General features: G+C 37.1%; 1 protein-coding gene across 1 annotated transcript in view; it reads right to left on the bottom strand.

Moving 5' to 3' along the window:
* Tmtc2 (Transmembrane O-mannosyltransferase targeting cadherins 2) overlaps window positions 1-21,498 on the bottom strand; it is a 410,563-nt gene that overhangs the window by 14,436 nt on the left and 374,629 nt on the right. The gene's annotated exons all lie outside the window — the stretch shown is intronic.

Raw genomic sequence — 21,498 nt, forward strand, 5'->3', positions numbered from 1 at the left:
CTTCGGGATGCTGCTTTGTCTCGTCTGAGTGCAATGCTGACGAGGGTGTCGAGGAAAATAGTTTCCATTTTCGCTTTCTCATTCGATGCTGCCGACGATGGAATATGTGAAGAACAGCAGAAGAATAGGGAATTGTGAGGGGTGTCGCTTGTTGAATAAACAGCGACGCTTGCATCGATTTTCTGGCTGACGCTGCTGCTGCTGCTGCTGCTGCTGCTGCTGGTGGTGGTTCATAATGAAGTTAATCTCGGGTGGATTGGCAAATTAGAGCTGACGCAGGCAGTGGAAGCTTTGCTTGCAAAGGGAGTTTTTTTTTAACCAGATGTTGAATTTCAAAATGCATGGCTTTTTGTCAAAAAATATTGGATAACACATTTCTCTGGTTTATTCTAAACAATAATTTTTGATCGATTAAGAAGGAAAGTGGTCGTTTTTTTGTCATAAATATATCCAATATTCATTTGCTGATACAGGGAGTATCAGAATAATACTTTTATGGTGATTGGAAAACATTCATTGGATTCATCTAATCGGGGATGAGAATCAGTCAACATCAATTGATATCTTTCAAGAAATTGTCTAAATTAATCAATGTTTTGGCTGTTGGTTCAGCTTACAGATGACAGTAAGTTACGAAAACCGCGGAAATTTCGCGCGCCGTGCGAAACTACCAAAGCGATATAAAAAGGGTTATTATCATTTAAAGAGTGCCACCAAAATAAATATAATAGCATATGTTGGCAAGTTGGATAATGTTGGATTCCTCCCTAGATATTCTACTTATTTAACTATTGAGCTTTGTTTAAAATTAGTTATTTTACCGCACGTATCAATCATTTGAAAATTTCGCAACCGAACCGAACAAATTCTAATCTTTAATCGCTCAAAACAATTTTGGCAAGCTCTACCGAATTGCGAATCACTTCTGCGTAAGACGTAGGCGTGTTGAATCCGACAGCCGTGAAAAATTAAACATGCATCAGTACACATCCGGATAAACAGGATGTCTTTAAATGTGTCCAAGTGCTCGGTCATCTCCTTTGGCCGTAAACGGGCGATGCATTTCCACGATTACACCTTAAGAGGAATAAGCTTGAAACGCGAATCGACTGTCAAGGACTTGGGAGTCATGCTCGATTGCAAATTAACGTTCAAGGATCACATTGCTTATGTTGTATCTAAAGTTTCATCGCAGCTAGGATTTTTATTCCGTTTCGCCAAAAGCTTCAAGGACGTGTATTGCCTGAAGGCTTTATACTGTTCCCTGGTTCGACCTATACTGGAATACTCTGCCGTTGTTTGGTCGCCATTCTATCATAATGCCATCCATAGAATTGAAGCTGTTCAGCGAAAATTTATTCGCTTTGCGTTGCGACACCTTCGTTGGCGCGACCCGCGTAACTTGCCGAGCTATGAAAGTCGCTGTAACCTCATCGACATGGAGCTCTTGAAAGGAAGGCGTAATGTGGCGAAGGCTTGTTTCGTTGCGGATCTTCTGCAAGGGATCGTCGACTGCTCCACACTTCTCAGTCTTCTTGACATCAACACTCAACGACGGGACCTCCGGCTGCATGCGTTCTTCAACAACCGGCGTTCGAGGACCAACTATGGCGTACACGAACCAATGTTGAGTATGTGCCGCGTTTTCAATAGTTGTTATTATGTGTTCGATTTTAATGTGTCCCGCGAGAAAAATAAGCGTAGCTTTAAGAGATGTTTGCGTTAATTTTGTGTTTGAAGCAGTTTTGATGTTTAAATATAGAAAATTGTCATTAGGGTAACTATTTTATCTGTTGACAAGTAGAAATAAATAAATAAATAAATACCACATAAGGAAAGATCGATTTTACATTCACGTAGGGTTTAGTTAATAGATTAACATTGACTGCTGTTTACAAATGTAGGTACTTGAACACTAAGAAATAAGGTAACTCAAATGCTTTAACCGCATATATCAAAGATTTCGCATATTGAGAGAATAATATAGTAATCGAGTATAATAAATTCAGGAGAAAACAATAGACGCATTTCGCGCCAAATCGAATCGAAGCTGGCAGCACGCTCTCAGATTTCAATAAAATTTTCTGGATGTGTAGACTTTGACTAAATCAGCACTTTTGCATACTCAGTTTTTCCAAAATTTATCTAGATTAACATTTGAGAAGGGTCAAACTTTTTCTGCCGATTTTTTTCAAAAAAATATTATGGAAAAATGACAACTCCAACAAAAATATGTTGTATGGATGACTTTTAGGAAATTGACCAAATTATCGAATAAAAATACTGAAAAAACTTTCAAATTAAGTTTGAGACCTACACTGAAAACAATGTTGTGTTTCAACAGTTGCTGAATACTGATCGTAGTAATTTGGAAACGATTATCAAGCCTGTTGATGAATTTGTTCCGTATCTCATTGATAAAATTAACAAACTTATAACTCATGACTTTGTTTACAAACAACAGTCATCTTTTCTAAGAAATAAAAAAGAATCATTAAAATAAGGCGAAATTCTAGCAATTTGTGATTTTTCTGAACATTATTCATTCATTATCCAAAACGCTGCTCAAGGATATCACTGGAATAATTCTCAAGCAACAATACATCCATTTGAAGTTTATTATAAGAAAGACAATAAACTTGAAAATGTTTGCTTCATTATCATATCAGAAGTAATGACTCACGATACAGTTGCAGTTCAGTTGCAGTTCAGTCAGATAGATTTTTCTAAAATTACTTTTATGTCAGATGGGGCAGCATCACAATACAAAAATAAAAAAAAAACTTTGCTAGTCTGTGTAGATTTCAGTCAAAGCATGGATTGGATTTGCAACGTCTCATGGAAATGGTCCCTGTGATGCCATTGGTGGCACTCTTAAGCGAATGGCAAAGAGAGCTAGTCTTGCTAGCGATTATGGAAACACCATAACAACTCCACGAGAATTATATAACTGGGCAGTTGAACAAACAGATAAAAATATCACAAAACTACGTTTCGAGTACATATCCACTGAACAGTACATCTAAATGTCAGAAGAACTCGAAGAACTATATAACAGCACAAAGACAATATCTGGCACACAGAAATTCCACAGTTTTGTGCCTATAACTGGTGACAAAGTAGCGGCAAAAAGGTATTCTAATGCAGAAGATGAACCGAAAATATTTAACTTGATTGGAAAAAGGAAAAAATAGCATGTATGAAAATAGGTTTAAAACATTGAAAATATATAAATAAATGATAAATGAAAAATCTTGTCCTTTTTCTCTCACATATTATCAAATTTTGCATCAGTAGTAGATAACAGAATAAGGGAATGATATTTTTTTGACAAAGTCTACATGTCCAAATAGTTTTATTGAACTCTGAGAGGGTGCTGCCAATTCCAAATACAATTTGGCGAGAAATGCATCATGAGCCCTTTTCATATGAAATTCTCGATTAATTCAAGTGAACTTAAGTGATGATTGGACAAAATTGAATCGCAAATTGAGCTTCATTGGATTCTGAGATGATTTTGAGGTTCACTGGTTTAGTTTTGTGTGAAAATGGCAAATCAAAAAAAAAAATCAGTTCAGACATGCAAAAGTTTTTGTAAGAAAAACTGTTTTTCCTTAAAAGTGCCCATCTTGCAGTGTACATAATTACCTATCTTGAGGCAAAGTTTCATCCAAATCAAACATGGCCATTTTTTTTAATTCGACTTTAAATTTTCAAAATCGATTTTTTTCAGTGTAGGTCTCAAACGAAATTTTTTTCAGTATTTTTTTTTCGATATTTTGGACAATTTCCTAAAAGTCATCCATACAACACATTTTTGTAGGAGTTGTCATTTTTCCATAATATTTTTTTGAAAAAAAATCGGCAGAAAAAGTTTGACCCTTCTCAAATGTTAGTCTAGATAAATTTTGGAAAAACTAAGTATGCAAAGTGGCATATTTAGTCAATGTACACACATCCAGAAAGTTTAATTGAAATCTGAGAGGGTGCTGCCAGCTCCGAATACGATTTGGCGCGAAATGCTTAAAAGTTATTAACTGTCACATACCTATAATTTTACTTATCTCCTAAACTATTCCTGTTCTTGTTAATCTGCTAAATGCTATTAATCTGCTTGCGTTTCTTTTATTGATTTTCAAGACTAAATAGGAAGATTTATTCTACAACTCTAAAGGTTAGTTGCCTCCATATGCGGACCCCCCGCATCCTAATTCTTTTGTTAATCTACTTAATGTCATTAGACTTTCTGAATTTTGTAATTTAAGTTCATTTGATGATTATGATTTCTCATTAGTCTAATTTAATAGATTATTAAAAGCTCTAATTCGCCTAATCAATCATAACCCATGCTTTATTAAGTACCTGCCCTTAAGTTTGTTTTCTAAAATGAAACGTGTTTCAAGTACTTTTGACTTTGACCTATATTGATTATATCTATGTTCGACCCAGGTGACACCTCCAAGTGAGTAATATGCTTCACTTTGAAGTTAGTTTCCTAGCTGATTTTTTAAATTATATAGGGTATATGCTCCAACTACGCTCACACGTTTCCACTATGTCGCATCACAAAATAACGTATGGGTATGTCACAATAGAAGCACGCCACAGTGGAAATCCTGAGCCATAGTTCACACATTTATTACAAAAATGATGTCTCACATTGTTCCCTGAGTAATGCTTCAATGAAAACACCAATGAAAGTTTGTCACGCAAATAGAACGAGCACTGTTGAGCACTTTCTGAAATATTTCAATAGTATAATTCCCTAGCAAATTCAAATAAATCTAGCTGCGTAAAAATAAATAAAATAAGAGTGATTTGCGGAAAAACCCGCCCGTATCGCACCCAACGTCAGTGAATATACGAAAACGTACTACGACACAGTTCTCAAACAAAGGAGTAACAAGTGTGATACTATCACTGCTAGACTAGATCTTTGGTTCTCTCATGCAGTGGTTCATCATAGAGGGGAAGTAATCACCATCGCCTGCCCCTAGCGCCATTCTATCTCGGCATTAGGCAGCAACGCCAGCCATAAACCTACCGTCTCAAATACTCCACTATAAGGCATGAAATTAAGCCCGCCCACCAGCAACAAGGTGCAAAAGCTATCCAAGGGGAGGGAATTCTAAAGTAAGTTCTTTATGAAAGTTATTTCTTAAGTCAGGTATGAACGTGTATTGATTTATCAGCATTAGTAGTAGTATTAGAGCTGTTTGAAGAAATAAACCTAGTCCTTCTGCGTGAGAGCCCCAGCACAAACCGCTACGTCATCTCAAGAACAACATGTGAAAAGGGCATACAAGCTTTTGGTAAACAAACCTTCTTATGCCCTTTTCTCGCCATCCATATGACACCAACGCAAACCTTTAACATCACCGGGTAGGGGAAACTTTCTCCTTCCCGATGAAATTGCTGGTTTGCGTGAGCGACCCTCGGTTGGCGAGAAAAGGGCCTACAAAGGTTTGTTTACAAATAGCTTGTATGCCCTATTCACATGTGGCTCTTGATCTGAAATATATTAAAGTGAGCTGTTGTCCCGCCTACTGTTGGAGTTCAGCTGACTGATGAAACACAACACCTTGATGAATTTTAAATTAATGTTTGCCCGCATGTTATTCCAACACACTTGTGGCCAAGCTTACAAATGCTCATTACAGCTAAAATGCTATTTTTCGGATTTATGAAGCTATGAGATATTTCAATGATAATACTTATTTACAAGATGCAAGAACAGAAGATAATGTGTGTGCATGACACATAAAACAAGTCAATTTAGCTTTCAGAGGGTCGCAATAGCGATTAGCTGTAACGATGAGCAACGCGATGAGCGAGCAATCAGCGATCATAAAATAGCTAGTTATGACCTTCTGAAAACAAAATTCGCAGATTTTATAGGGGAATTTACGTATTCTCGTCAATCTAAGCAGCGTCCGCACTTCTATTAGCATTTTCACAGCGTCACGCACATATATGACGTGTCTGTTTGTTTCAATTCATCTGCTGCTTGCTTCTCTATCCATTCCAATCGACAGAATTCTTCAAAACTGTTTGAAAGCGTTTTTACAACGCTCTAAACTTCTCAGGTGAGTGTGACTATTGTCGGCAGCCTCTTTTTCTTCGGCAACCTTCCCATTAGAACTGCGTGTTAACCAGCTGTTCTATTATCGGCAACTCGAAATCAGCCCCATTTTGTATTACGTATGCTTCATTTGAAGAAAAATCTGGCATAACAGGATTGCTCGGTCCTACAAATATAATCAGATTGAAGCTGAAAGACTAAAGAATCATTTGGATACATTCAGGGAAGTGTGTTGATGGTAAAACATAGTGAAATTAACGTTTAAATTTTGATTGCCGAAAACAGTCAATGGGTGCCGAAGCCGACATTTACCCTATGTCATATACAAAATTTACGACCTCTTCTTGCATCTTACAAATAAAAATTATCATTATAGTATCCCATTGTTTCATAATACCGAAAAATAGCATTTTAGCTGTAATGAGCAATTTCAAGAATGCTTGTGGAGCAGTCAATAGCGTTTGGAGATCGCATGCCGAATCCAGGGAATTGCCCTTTAATTTTTTTCGATGAATATCGATGTACTGCATAAATAATTTATTTGAGCCACTTATCATTCCATTTTAAACCTCCGTTACTCGCGCTGTTGTACTTTGTTCAACACACATGAGTTTTCCATTGCCATTTTGTTGCTGAGTTACCAATCGATCTGAAACCAACGAGTATTCCTCAAAAAACTTGTTTTGATCTAAACAAGCTAAACTTTGATTACAGTAAACACCTAAAAATGCGGATAGTAGCGAAAATGTAAATGGAAACCGCGTAAACTGTGATTTGACGTACGTGGGATTTGACTTAATTGATTACAACATGGAATATATCGAGAACCTGACCAGATAGAAAGTGACTGTCTTTAACAAAGTTTTTCAGGAGGTCAAAGCCTATTGCTTGGTGCTCAATAGTTCAGAATTTGCTCACTACGCGACGCTAGTATACACGTGAAATTCTCATATAAAATATCTTGAGTTCCCAACCAGATAGAAAGGTACTGTCTTCGGCATAGTGGTCAAGGCTTTTTTGCAGGTGGACAGTAGTCAGAGTTTTCTCACTTTGTGGCGCTACTATACATGTGAAATTATTGCATATAAAATATCTCTAGATCCTGACCAGATAGAAAGTAAATGTATTAGGCAAAGTTTTTCAGAAAGTCAAGATCTTTTTGTTGGGTGACAATAGTTCAGAGTTTTCTCACTATGCGGTGCTAGTATACACGTGCCTTTCTCGCATATTCAATAGTTTGAGATCTTGATCAGCTAGAAAGTTGCTGTCTTCGGCAAAGTTGTTTAGGGGGTCAAGATTTGTTGACTGGTAAACAGTAGTTAAGAATTTTCTCACCACGTGGCGTTAGTATGCATTAGAGTGATGCAAAATTTGAAATTTTCGCTCCACAATACTTAAACAATTCCAAATAAGATCCTGACTAACCTCTCAAAATTTGAACCCATTTGGTAAGAAACTGAAATGGCACAAACCATTTGAAGTTTGTATGGGAATTACTATGGTAAAACCAAGATTTTTGTTCATGTCTATCCAATAATTTACCATATCGGTCTGCTTCAAAAGCTTTCAACTGTACTTGTAGGAAATTTTCCCAGGTATAACTTTTCTCAAGACCACTTTTTGATTAAATGCAAGGATCGAAAGTTATCAATGGTTCAATGCGCTGATGTCTTATGATCATGCTCAATCAACTGCTCAGCAGGCAACATTAGTGTTTCTGGGGCGTTGCATAGAACACAACAATCATGGCTACTATGTCACACTGCAAAATACAGTGTTGCCTACAGAGCAGCTGCTTGATCATGTCATAAGTTTACCAATGTCTTAAATAATTAATTACTTTTTCCTGTCTTGTTTTACATAGAAACGATCTTTTGCAAAGTTGTAGCTGAGAAAATTTTCTATAAGAATGGCTATCGAACTGTTTTGCAGCTCAATATGGAAAAAGACTCGAAGCCAATGAACAAAAAGTTGAGATTTCCCATAGTAATTTACATGTAAACTTCAAATGGCTTGTGCGAAGTCTGTTTCTTACCAAATGAGTTGTAACTTTGGGAGGCTAATCAGGACCCTATTTGAAACCATTTAAGCACTGTGGAGCGAAAAAGTCAAATTTTGCATCAGTCTAGTATGCATGTACACCTCTTGCATATGTTATATCTCGAGATCCTGATCAGATAGAAAGTTACTGTCAACGACAAAGTTGTTCAGGAGGACAAGGTATTTTGGCTGGAGGACAATAGTTCAGAATTTTCTCACTTCATGGTGCTAGTATATATGTGAAATTCTCGCATATAAAATGTCTCAAGTTCTTGACCAGATAGAAAATTACTGTAGTCGGCAAAGTTGTTCAGGATATCACAAAATTTTTGCTTGTGGACAGTTGTTCAAAATTTTCTCACTATGTAGCGGTAGTGAAATGTGAAATTCTCGCCTGCGATATATCTCGAGATCCTGACCAGATAGAAAGTTACTGTCATGAACAAAGTTATTCAGGAGCGTAAAGCCTAGAATTTGTGAGAAAATTCTGAACTACTGTTCACCAGCCAAAATACCTTGACTTCCTGAACAACTTTGTCGTAAACAGTAACTTTATATCTGATCAGTATCTCGAGATATAGCATATGCGAGAAGTGTACATGTATACTAACGCCACGTGGTGAGAAAATTCTTAACTACTGTTTACCAGCCAAAAAAGCTTTGACCTCCTGAACAACTTTGTCGAAGACAGACAGGATCTAGAAACAAGCCACATGCGAGAATTTCACGTGTATTTTAGCGCTACATAGTGAGAAAATTCTGAACTACTCTCCACCAGCAAAAAGGTTATGATCTACAAAACAACTTTGCCGTAGACAGTAACATTCTATGTGGTCAGGATCTCGAGATTTTCCATGTTGTAACCAATTAAGTCAAATCCTACGTAGAACGGATACCGTTTACGCTGTTTCCATTCACATTGTCCCTTTTATCTGCATTTTTTTAGGGGTTAACTGTGATAAAAGTTTAACTTGTTTAGTTAAAAACAAGTTTTTTTTTAAAGGAATACCCGTTGGTAATCATATCGATTGGTAGCTCGGCTGCAAAATGGCAATGGAAAACTCACACTGTTGTACAAAGTACAACGCGCGAGTACTCGTGTTACAAAAGTTGGCGCGAGTAACGTAGGGTTAACGGACCTTATTAGAAAATTTAAATTTGCTTAGATGTTCCGCTGGGAACTTGTTCGGAACTTTGGCTGAAGTACCTGAAAAGTGCTTAGGGATGCTTTTTGGAACATTTTTAGCACTTCAAGTTGCTAAGAGTTCGCATCGGAACTTTTTGGACCCTGAAGTTCCTCGTGTTCTTTCTATAGCATCTAAAATAGCCAGAAAGTTCTTTTGGAACTTTATATGCACTTTATACAACTTGAAAGAGGATTTTATCGTGGAATACGGAACTTTTGGTTGATTGGGAAGAAAGTTCTATTGGAACTTTATTTGAACTTTATGGAACTTGAAAGTGTTTCAATGTTATGGTGTACTTGAAAGTTCTGTCAGAACTTTTTTAGAACTTTATGGAACTTAAAGGTTCTGTCGGAAATTTATTTGAACTTTATGGAGTTTAAAGCTAGTTTTATCATTTAACGCGGAACTTTTGGTTGCTTAGGATCTCCTCTGCTTCAAATTCTTGTAAATTGCCGTTATAACTGAAACGTTCCTTAACACTCCAAACACGATGCCTCCGCTAAAATGTGTAACAGCAAATTTGCAATCTTTGAAAAATCAAAGCAAAGTCATTTATTGACCAATAACATATCTGTTGGCGACATTTTAAACTTTAGACTTTAAATATTTATTTGGTATCAATAGATTTAAAATCTATTGATTAATTGCTGAGCAATAATTTTTCAAAGCTTGCTATTTTGCCGTTACACATTTTACCGGTTAAACCTAACCATAAGGTTAAAAGAGACGCAAATTATTTCATTTATCAAAATGATCGTCTTGATAAAGCCGGTGGTGGCGTTGCCATTATTGTTCATTGACGTATACAATATCAATTTATTTCTTCATTTGAAACCCAAGTTTTTGAAGCTTTGGGAGTTTTCGTCGAAATAAAATTTGGAAAACTTACTTTTATAGCTGTCTATTTGTCATTCCAATGCGTAGGTCAGCATAAGAATTTTCTCAAGGGTGATCTACAGAAACTTACCTGCCATAGTTCTAAATTCTTCATTATTGGTGATTTAAATGCAAAGCACCGCTCACACCAATTCCAATAGCAATATTCTGTTTGATGATTGTTCTGCAGGTTATTACACTACTCAATGTCCAAACAGCCCAACAAGCTCTTATTCAGCAAGAGATGCTTCCACTATTGATTTTGGTCTTAACTGATTCATGTCAAATTTGTAGCCAATTGGTTGACGAAGTTATTTGGTGGGATTAGCAAAAACAAATTAAATTAGACCCAAGTCCTGTACGCTTTTGGAAACTAACAAAAATTTGGATAAAAAAAACCTCAAAAGCCTATTTCAGCGCTTAATGAAGGTAGTAAAATTTTAATCACATATTCGGAAAAAAAGCTCAGAATCTTTATAAGAAATTCGAGGGATCCCATAATTTCAGTTTGACTAATAAAATGATTCCGAGGGACTGATTTGGTCGAATTAAGATCTATAACTAAAAATTTCAAAATATGAAAACTCCAGGTGATGATGATTTTTTTTATATCCTCATCAAAATCTCCCAGAGTGTATCTTGTTTTTTTTTTTATTATAATTTGATTTGATAAGGCTCAACCGAATTAACTTCACAGAGCCGAGGATTCTTGTTCACTATACAATACATCTTTAAACTATAGTCAAAAGGTACAACACAATAACCACTTTATCTTCAGCTATCCAATAAGCCTGCTCCATCAGAACGGGATCCGCTTCCAGTCGTTTCATTGTATGGCAGTATTGCCAACGGAGAGCAGAGCGCTTCCATTGCTGCAATGGACGCAAAACGTGGTCATCACTCACACACTCATCACGAAACGGTTGCTTTCCAAAGTCGTCGATGCATCGACCGAAAGGACTGCTGATGAAGAACAATGAGGAGGACCACACAATGGTTGCTGCCGAGTAAACAGACGATTGCGTGACACACATTGAGAGTGGCCTGCTTCTGTCGACAACCGAGTGAACACGGTACCTTGTCTATATCGGTAAAATTATTTGAAAGATGTGTCCATTTGGCATACTTTCCTGGTGAATGGAAAAATGCAAAAGTTGTTCCAATTTGTAGAAGTTCAGCTAAAGTTTCTAGCTACCATCCAATAAGTTTGCTTTCGTAATAAGTAAACTTTTTGAAAAGATAATTTTAAATAGACTACTCATCAACTCTTAAGAGTTACCAATTTAATTCGTTCAATTCGATCTCTTTTATAAATCTGGGGGCTGCTCAACTGGAGTTGCTTTTCTAGACAAAGAAAAGCATTCGACAGTGTTTGGCATGAAGGTTTGATTGCTAAGTAGAAAAAGTTTAACTTTTCACTCTGTATTATAAAAATAGTTAAACATTATTTTACTGGCAGAACTCTAGAGGTAAATTATTAAAATTACAAATCTGAACGACAACCTGTTAGAGCTGAAGTTCCTCAGGGTAGCATTATTGGGCTTATATTGTATAACATAACTTCGGACCTCCCTGATTTGCCTCAGGGTTGCCACAAATCTTTGTTCGCTTATGACACAGGCATTTCCGCTAAAGAAAAAAGTCTTCGTGTTATTTGCAGCAGTCTGCAGAAAAGTTAAGATATTTTCTCTTCTTATTTACAAAAATGGAAGATTTCTCTCAATGCTTCCAAAACTCATCTTATAATATTCTCACATAAACCAAGGGCTTACTTTTTGAAACCTAGTAGTAGTCACCTAGTCACAACATAGAATGGAATTCCAATTTCTTGGTCAAGTCAAAAGAAATATTTTGGATTAGTACTTGACCAAACATTAACTTTTGAGGATCACATTGAGGACATTCAAGCCAAATGTAACAAATTTATAAAATGTTTGTATCCTCTTATAAACAGGAAATCCAATCTAGTTGGTGCACTACCAGTACACAATGTTATGAAGATGAAGTTACAGTCCCTGGTACTGTACTACCGAGGTACATAGAATTTTGAATGCTAAGACTTTAGAACAAATGTCCATCAAAACAATTAATAAAAATCGTTGCAATCTTGAATTGCAACGTTTCATTCCCATTATGCTTAGAAAAGATTTAGTTTTAGTTTTTAGTTTTAAGATGTCATTTGTTTAACTGACATGTAGGTTTAGAAAACCTGTTTAAAATACTGAATTATCAAGGCAGGAACAATGTAAAAACACTTAGATATATATCATAACAACTAAGGCTGGTAGGTTACTGTAGTAGCTGGAGCACATAGGTTAAAACTTAATGTAATTTATCTTGAATAGTGAACAAATAAAGAGTTAAGAAATTAGAAGTTCCAGTGAACTTGGCTCAACAGTTGTCATAAATATTTGTTATGTTTGCTTTACCGCAAAACGATATAGTGGTTCTCAGAATTTCGTAAAAATTGATAGTTTTGTTCCTTATCGCAAAATATTTGACCCGCTTTTTTATTTTGTCATTAGGGTGACCATTTCCATGTAAGGGTGGTCCCAAAAATCGATTTTTTTTTTTCAAAAATTCATAACTTTTGAGCCACCGACTTCAAAAATCAAAATATCAATTGAAAGGTAATTAGAAATACTATTTAGGGAAAATATAATGATGTTAAAAAATTAAGATTTTGCATTGCAAACCATTGATTGAATAGCAGTGCCGGTGATGTAGTGGTAAGCATTATTGCCTCTTTCTCTAAAAGGCCTGGGTTCAATCTCAGGCGGCGCCGCCGGGATTTTCTGAGGCATAACATCTCTGATCACGGAAAGTAAAGTCGTTGATCCCCGGTCTATGAGTTGATAGGTTGATAGTTAGGGTCTAGGTGATGGAGCTGCCGCCCTGGCGTCGGTAGCAGTGGTACTCAGTACGGGAAACAATATAGACGGAAAACAATTCAAAGAAATTTTTTTTGAATTTGTTTGTTGTTTTCATGGTTTGTTGATTGAGACAGCAATTTGTTTTTATTTATTTCCTTGAAAATTTTGGCCTTTTAACACACAATCAGCGATATGTGTTTTTTTTTATTTTTGGGTTATATTTTTTGGAAGTTATCATGTTTTGAGTTTTCGCTCAATACTCCTATGCGACTAACTACCATGCGTCGTGTCCATGTTACAGTCGCTATAAATCGATCCGACAAATAGTTAATCTACGAATCTGATCCTAGAGTTGAGAGCATGACATAAACATGAACCCTGATATTATTGAGAAAGTCCTCTGTAAGATCTTGAATATCCGTAAAAGTGGGAAATCAATTAAACTGATCCTACAGCTCCGCAGTTTTTTTTTTTTCAAAAATATAAGATCTGTGATGTAAGAATGAGTATGGGGTCGTGACATGCTTAACATGGCTATGGGCATCAGTGAACTTGTTTATAAGAAATTCCTCGTCATTTTTGTAAATAAAGTGTTCAGCATTAGCTGAGGATTTCAAAATGGCTGACAAAAGTCTTCAATCGAAGAAGCTCACCAGCTTCATTCCAAGGAAGAGGAAATCATTCCGCCTGAAAATGATTTGCAGTGGTTAGGAAGATCTTTCAGAGAAGCCGAAAACACTTCCGGGGAATATTGGAAGAAAGTTCTGGAGGAAGTTTGAAAGAGCATTCAGGGCCAGTCGGCAGAAACTTCAAAAGAAAACGAACGAATCTTCCAGTGCCAGTCTGAAGCAGCCATGCCATATGTTTTCAGAAAAGTCACGGGGCCGGGGTACTAGTTGGTGCTGTACGTCCCTGATCATGCCAAATCACATCTTAAAGAAATTCATTTTTTTAAACTTTGATTACCCTGAGTTTGAAAGCTGATTTTTTTATTTTTGCTGATTTACACAATGACGAAAATTTAAAGAAATTAGCCTCGATTTTAAAGAGAATATTTTCGAAGTCCTGGACAATAAAAATGCAAATTTAAATTCATGGTTCTAGAACGTAGGATCAGACGTCAAACTATGTTAATTTTCTTAGACCCCAGATTTGAAAACACATATCAATTTTTTTTAAAAGTCATTTTTGAAAAATCGATTTTTTTGACCACCCTAATTTAAAAAAAATATATGGGTCTAAAATTTTGCGATAAGGAACAACACTAGCAATTTTTAACGAAATTCTGATAACGGTGTTCTGGGCCATGTCGAGTTTCATGTTCATAGTATTTCGAGAATAGAAGGTTGGCTCTTTTCCTTACTCTTAGAGATATACTTTCTTGCAATGCCTCAATTGTTAACCGAAAAAAAAATAACAACGTTCAAAAATGAACAATTCCATACCGATCCCGCAAACCAACTCACCAGGATCGCCAACCGTGCAGCCTTCTTTCGCCCTAATTGATTGTTTTATTTTACTTTCCAACGATATCGAATTTAATGGTGCAATTTCAAGCTCGTCCTTACCACTTTCTTGACCAGATAGCGGCAAGAAAACGTACATTCCTGACACCCCCCCGTTAGCATTCGTCTGAGTGAAAAGTAGGGAATCACCACTCGGTTCGAGTGAAACTCATGGCTCGTCCATTCGAACCGGGAAATTTCCACCTTTACCATAAACATATCTTTTCTCACCTTTCACGGGGCACATGGCGGTGGCACTTGGAATTGCAAGGCACTGTACAACCACCACCGTTACCGTTCGACCGTTCGCTGGGCTGCCGATGGCCATATCTGCAGATAAATGTTTATGACGGTGTGAATTGAATCGGTAAAAATCATTTAAACTATCTTTATTGGTCCCAAGTTTGCAACATTCATTCGACGTTCAACCTAACGGTGTGGGATGGTCCGCTGGTTTCAACCGGCAAGAGCGTGCATTGTAAAAGGGGTGACGATATGACGGGCGTTCACGATGTTTTAATGGTCTCGATGAAAATGGACAGTGTATGTATTTGTAGAAAGGAGATGAACGGTCGTTACGATTGATGTTATGGGTAATGGTGGAGCCGGTTAATGTGTTTCAGCGCCTTTCCTTGCTGGAATGAAATTGGCACTAATAAAATAAAATTTGTGGGGTGGGATGCGATGGTGCCATAAAAGAGCGATAAGTGGAGTATTTATGTTTGTCGTTCAAGACATTTGTTAAGGAAGGTTACATTTTTGAAGTTGGAATGGCATTTTCTTGAGGCATAAGCCTGCTTTAGCGAAAAGTTTGGTCATTTTGATATTTGATGATAAGTTGATTATTTGAGAAAATCGTAGGGTTCGATCTCCAATTTCTGCTTGCCATACTATACCATGCATAAAGATTAGGAAACTCCCACTGAGCATCTGAATAGAAGAGCTTCACCGTTTCCTTGATCGTCACCATTCCAATGGCAGGGAACAAAATTTCACACATCCGGATGGGAAAATAGCACAATCCCATTCTCATTAACATAAGATTGCGTTCCGAAAGTGCAAACTGCCAGCACCACATCAGCACCAGGCTTTCCGCTGCATAGCTACATCTATCTACCTATATATCTTGAACCTCAAATCCAAGAATCCACCTAAGGATGACGACGCCGGCGACGATGCAAAGAAATAGGATCACGTCCAGAAGCGCAAAAATATGCTGGCGATAATCGTAAAATAAAGGAAAAGCGAAAATTGTTCCCCCATTCAGTCGGTCCCCATCTAGATGTCCGTCCCGACGACTCGCATTCGTTCGGCGCGGTGTCCAACCAAATAATGCCGAACCGAAAACGAGATAAATTCGGTGCAAAATACACCCGACCTACCCAGCTACCTCCAGGGGCACCGAGTGGCAAGCCAGCATTTCCGGGATGGCCCTGTGTGAATAGGATAATTAGACGTGATTATCCAATTACTTTCCAGCGAGTGCAGCGGGACCGGAAAATTGCTTCATTCTGCTCCGGCGGCAGTAAACAATTGGCTCTTCCTCTTTTATAGTTGTCCTGGTGGGCCACTGGCTCTGGTGCGCGGAACTTGGACAATGCAAAGTTCATCGAACGAGACCATCAGGCAGTTCGTTATCGAACGGGAACATTCTGGGGGATTGTTTTCGTTTCAATTCGCTGCTCTTGGATTGGATGCTAGGGTTTCGAGGAAAGGTAGAGATAGTGAGCAGACAGAAACCATAACGAAAAGAAGCACTTTGAAAAGTTTTTATTACTACCCATTACACAACATTTCCCATGAAGTTTCATTTTACGGTGGAAAAATGCACCTCCGAAGATGGAAGGATCACATTCCGCTCCGTTACCAGTTCATAACTGGTTGAGATGGTAACGGGAACAGGATGATGTTGACCGAATGAATACCGAGCAGTTAATTGGCCTCTTATGTACCAGGTATCAAATAGTGAAATGAATTGAAAAACTAGTTTTTACTACTCTATCATTGACGAGGGAAAACAATGAGCATTTTTTTCCGAAGCCTTTGAAATTGTGGACTGATGAAAAACTTTACCAGCTTGAATGGACCAGCTCTTCGGAAAGGGCAAGTCAACGAGGAAAGTGTTCATTTGATTTGTTATAGAAATAGTCAGAGTGAGAGATAGGCTGAGAAAATAAAAATACAACTCGGCAGCAGGGATTTGTTCCTAAATTATCTTGCCACCCTTGCTAGAAGCCAGCATTTTACATGACTTTTATTTTTGATTCGATGTACGGGTAAAATAATAATTGATTACATCGCAACATTTTGCACATTTCTTGGTGCCATTAACTAACCAACTAGGATCAATTAATCAATAGAGTTAGAATATTGTTTTTGATTCCAAAAACTAGTTGAATTTGAGAAGCACACGAAACATAAAGGTTATTGAATTTCTGTTCCATTGCAATACTCTCAAATTTTATCTAGTAAGAGTAAGAAATGCTCGGAAAAATTCTAATGGGTATGTTCGATTGGCTCACATTGTGGCAGTTCATTTGGCTCAAAACATTCTCTCCGCCCATCTCTCCCTCTGAGTATTTCAAATTTGTTATGCCTTATTTGTTCATATTAATAATTTAATTTCAGCTGAACCTTGAGGAATACATCTTCTATTCGTATTATTTTGCAATGCATCATTGTTTTTTTTATTGGAGGCAATTTTTTCCAACATTTTCATCGGGCCAACCCCAGGCTTGTGTCTTTAGGTGAAACGACCACTCTCTGAAAGCTTCATCTCATTTGGTGGCAAGACGAGTTGACGCATTTAGTTTAAAGTATATATGTGGATTTTTCAGGAAATGGGAGTCTGTTTTAAGAAGCGTTGGAGAGCGGTTGTGTGTTTTTGCTCCGCTGCGTGCTTTTATCTTTTAAGAGCTCGGGCTATCTTTGTGGAGGCGTGTAGTTTTTTGGTGCTCGCATTTGAATAGTTTTTGTGTCCCGGGCGCGATAACTTGATTTAGAATGGTTTGTGCTGATGTGCTGTATAACAATTATCCACAAGCAGTCCTCCAGGTTAATTCGAAAATAGTTTGATGATGATAAATCTTCCTAATATTCACATGACAGTTATGACCCGATCCTGTCAGCCTCTCCGCGCATCAGACTGTTATTTTTCAGTAACTCCACATAATTGTGATTTCATATCTTCCTCCTTCAAGATGGATATTTAAGATGCACTTACTTTGCTACCTCACAAAATGGGGTCATTGCTGTATAATTATTCTATTTTCTCAGCCTTCATTCAGACTGGATCTATTGAATTAAATTATTTAAGTTTTCTTCCAGCTCTTCGATAACGGAACATCATTAGATTTATACTGTAATTCACTCTTACAGCTTTCACCTTGGTTTTGTCTGTTGATTTGATTTGTTTGAATTGGTTTTCAGCTCTTTGGTGTTGGCAGTCACGGACGCTCAATTTTGCTCATGCTCATGCTCTAAGTTTGAAACTTGTACAATGAGAATGGACGGTCACTACCAGCCCCATTCAGTTGATTCATTGTACAATTTGACTGATTCTGATCAATCACGGTGTAGCAACCATTGATATGTGCAGTCACTCTAGGCTAAGCTAAGCTTAGTAAGGATTTTCTCTTCGGGAAATCACTTTTTAAAAAAGTTACAATTTCACAAATTTATTCTTCCTTAGATACACTAGCCACCTGCGCTGAAAGCTGGAAAAAGAGAACGAACCTCATGTTCACTACCTATTTATGCACTAAAAGTGCTTACTAAGCTTTCTACCCTACTTGCTACGTATTGTTGCATTCCATGGCGTGATGCACCTGGACTGCGCGCCAACTGCTGCTTGTGGTTAATTCTTCTAACAGGATTTTCCTAACTCTAAGCTAAGCTATACTATAGCTATAGCTAAGCTATATAGGTATGTGGATTTTTCAGGAAATGTATGAGGAAATGACACCCATCCACGCTTCCGATAATGGAACTGATTCAGTATGGAGCATTTCCAGCCCAAAACGCAAACCGGTTGGACATGAGTGTTTCCGATTTGAATGGAACATTACTCATGTGTTTGCCGCTACCAATGGTTTTATTTTTCATTCTTACATGATTTTTTCTCCAGAATAACTTTTAAAAAAGGCGTATTAAAAATAAGGATTATTTTTGAAACGCAGGAATACGCCTTTCAGCAACATATTGGGAGTGCAATTAAAAAAAAAACAAAATATACCACGTTACGAAAAGTGGTCAGGTTTTGACCACACATAACTCTGTCAATAGCGGATGGATTTTAATTCTTAGCATGCCAATCGATTGGAAATTTTTCTACAAGTGGTTTCCCTAACACTAATTTTCAAATCAAATTGCATCCGTTCTCGCCGAACGGTGCTCATTCAATCACCGTGTGTGATGATGTCCGTTCTGTCATCATCCGCGGCAGCATCATCAGCAGTTTTTTTTCGGTGCGTGGTGTTGAATACCCAACAAACAATTGCCTATTGAATAAACGACTTCTGACGATTTTATTCAACTGCATGCTTAATAATACTTGTACTGTTTAGAAAAATAACTTCTGTTCAGGCTTTGTTCACACAAATCTGGAGAATTTATTCAACCACAACATCGAAATATTTGTTGTTGAATAAGGTATGTCGAGAAGCTTTTATTCGACTTACAAATGTTGTAACAGAGCTTATTCGATTAAATTTTTGATTATTCAGCGTTTATTAGACATCATTACTTCCTTAAACAGCGATGGTATAAAGGTGTATATAGACGCTTGATTCTCATTTGAAATAATGTTTAATTATACACTATTATACATTTACTAAGCGATTATTCAACTACGGGATAATTAATTCGAAAATCAGAACGGCACAGAGCAGAGTTGTTCTCGTTGGTGATTGTTGTGTCATTATTTCTGTCGAAGCACGCACCCTCCAAACTCAGATACTAGTAAATTTATTACATACATACATACAAACACATTTCGTTATATGTGATTCGAACCATCACCTTCCGATCACCAGCCGCTTGCCTTGCCGTCTGAGCAATCCTAGAATACATCATATGGGCCGCTAAATTATCAATAAAAGCTTGAATCTGAATACTCCCAGCCGTAACTCTAGCTAATTCAAGGAGATGTGAGAATGATTAATTCATTCATAGTTGTCTTACATGAGACCACTGTTACCTCTCCACCTCTCTAATTTCGATGGAAATGATGCTGGGCTATTCTTTTAGATTGATGGATGAATTGGTTGTCGTGAGTGATACGATCTATGATTACGATTTAAATTAATTAGGCGTAGAAAATAAATAAAAAAAAGGGTTGAGGTTGGGATTGAACTCGGGACCTTCTACTTGGAAAGCGGAAACGGTAACCACTAAGCTACCAATTTCGTTTTGTTGTTAGCCTGAAACAGTGTTGTGGAATAATGAATGAATACGCCGTTTGTAAAGCATTTACAAAGCACACAATTAAAATATGGACGCATAGTGGTATAAGAGCTATTATGTTGACTGTATCCACCTTTATTCAGCAATATTGTAAAGTAATGCAATGAAATCTAATAATGGAGCTAGAAAACATTTATTAGACGTCCAATAAAGTATGCAATTAAATCAATTGAAAACAGTCGACTTAAAGTGTCAATGTATGTGTAAATTACACTTATTCAGTATATTATTAGATCAAACTTCTGGTGTTGAATCAGGAAGACAGTCATCGTTTGTAAAGCTTTTAATTAGTAAATTAATCAGATCAGAGAAATCAGCGGAATAGTTTTTTGAGCACATAATTTGTACACTGTTATAAAGCATTTATTCAATCTATATGCTTATTTGTGACTCTGAATTGTTATTGTTTTTGTTATTGTTCTCCAGTACACAACGAAAGGCTGCCCGCAAGCAGCGAGCTGCAGCCCCCATGAGCGTTCATTCACCGAGGAAGGAGGAAGTTTGCATAAGTTGAAATCTAACATACCATGTATTTTAAGGCAACATAGGAGGTGCAATTTCCAAAATCAAAGTTGGTCGCATCATGAAGGTGGTCTAATTTTGAAACATAGATGATGGATTTTAATTCATAATACGCCAATCGATAGGAAATTTTTCTACGAATCTGTTAAAATTGAGACTTTATCATTGTTCTTTTGACGTAGAACTACGTCTTTGTTTACTATACTGGGGTGCAAATCAAAAAAATATGTGTGTTGAAGTAGTGTTAGGTTCTGAACGCTTGTAATTTTGCCATTAATAGATGGATTTAAAGTCCAAATATGCCAATCGATACGATATTACATTACAAACCTGCTGAAATAAATATTTTTCCAATTTGTCTGAAGTAAAACTTTTGAAAAATGTACAAATGATAATGTTATCACTGTTTTCATGAAATAAGCGTTTTTCCCACACCCAGTCATCATAATCGAGTACCACTTGTTTGCACATTGTTCTGAAAAGTGATAAAAAAGGACTGCTGTTGCGGTTCTGCTCATTACCGCTTCGGACGGCGTGGCACTTGGTCCTGAAGTAAGCAAGAGCAAGTCAGTTGTTAAAGTCTAAGTAACATTGCACGTTTTATCGAGGTTTAAAGCATGCTACAAGTCTAAATCATGGTCTCCAGAACCTTCATAAAACCAAAATTGTTACTTTGGAGGTGACTTGGGTCCCATTCAACTAAGGGGCTGTTCATTAACTACGAGGGGGGGGGGAGAGGGGGGCAAGAATCCCAAAAAAATATCTGCGTAGTTAATGAACAGCCCCTAATACGAACCCCCCCCCCTCCTTTATAACGACAACCAGAAAAAACATCACTTTTAGCGGGAAATAATTGTTAAGCAAGCTACAATGTAGTAAAAAAAAAGTTTAATTCCGTTAATTTTTTACCCAAGCCGCTCACAATATGTTGATGTTATTCTGTGGGTGAT

This window comes from Ochlerotatus camptorhynchus, unplaced genomic scaffold (assembly GCF_037179485.1).
Source record: "Ochlerotatus camptorhynchus isolate MF236.1 unplaced genomic scaffold, CSIRO-AGI_Acam_v1.1 ptg000054l, whole genome shotgun sequence".
In the NCBI taxonomy this organism is placed as follows: Eukaryota; Metazoa; Arthropoda; class Insecta; order Diptera; family Culicidae; genus Ochlerotatus; species Ochlerotatus camptorhynchus.